Raw genomic sequence first — 1,033 nt, 5'->3', positions numbered from 1 at the left:
GAGAAAATATTTTCCCTTAAAAACTTGACTACCACTTTGTGATCATTTGATTTACAAGCTATGGCCTCTATCCATTTTCTCACGTAATCAACAGCCAACAGAATATATAGATTCCCGTAAGAATTAGGGAATGGTCCTATAAAATCAATACCCCAGACATCAAAAATTTCAACAATTAAAATTGGATGCAGGGGCATCATGTTCCTTTTGGTCACTCGACCAAGAGATTGACAAGCTTTGCAAGCTCTGCAAAAAGAAAATGAATCCTTAAATATTGTAGGCCAATAGAACCCACATTGAAGCACTTTTTCTGCAGTTTTCCTAGGCCCAAAATGACCCCCACTGGCATGATCATGGCAAAATGAAAGAACATACATTTGTTCATGCTCAGGTATGCAACGCCTAATGATTTGATCTGAACCTATTTTAAACAAGTATGGATCATCCCAGAAAAAATATTTCACTTGTGAATGGAACCGATATTTATCTTGGGTGGACCAATGGGATGGGGTTTCATTGGTCACAAGATAATTGACAATATCTGCATACCAAGGTACCATGTTTACGGATATGATCAATTGCTCATCTGGAAATGTTTCTAGAATTGGACTTTCTTCCTTTCTAGAATTAGAAAGGCGGGATAGATGATCTGCAACTAAATTTTCAGTTCCCTTTTTGTCCCTAATTTCTAAGTCAAACTCTTGTAGTAGCAAGACCCAACGAATAAGTCGAGATTTTGCATCCTTCTTCTGTAGCAAATATTTGATAGCTGAATGATCAGTGTAAACAATTACATGACTACCTATCAAATATGAGCGGAACTTCTCTAATGCAAACACAACAAACAAAAATTCTTTTTCAGTTATCGTATAGTTAAGTTGTCCATCATTGAGGGTTCGACTTGCATAAGAAATCACAGTGGGCATCTTATTTAGCCTTTGACCTAGAACTGCCCCTAAAGCATAATCAGAAGCATCACACATTAACTCAAAGGGTTCTAACCAATTTGGTGCTTGTATTACAGGAGCGGTGG

The sequence above is a fragment of the Hakea prostrata genome, unplaced genomic scaffold (assembly GCF_041222555.1).
Source record: "Hakea prostrata isolate BN-2017 unplaced genomic scaffold, UWA_Hpros_2 contig_25, whole genome shotgun sequence".
Classification (NCBI taxonomy): domain Eukaryota; kingdom Viridiplantae; phylum Streptophyta; class Magnoliopsida; order Proteales; family Proteaceae; genus Hakea; species Hakea prostrata.
Note: the sequence above shows the minus strand (reverse complement) of the source record.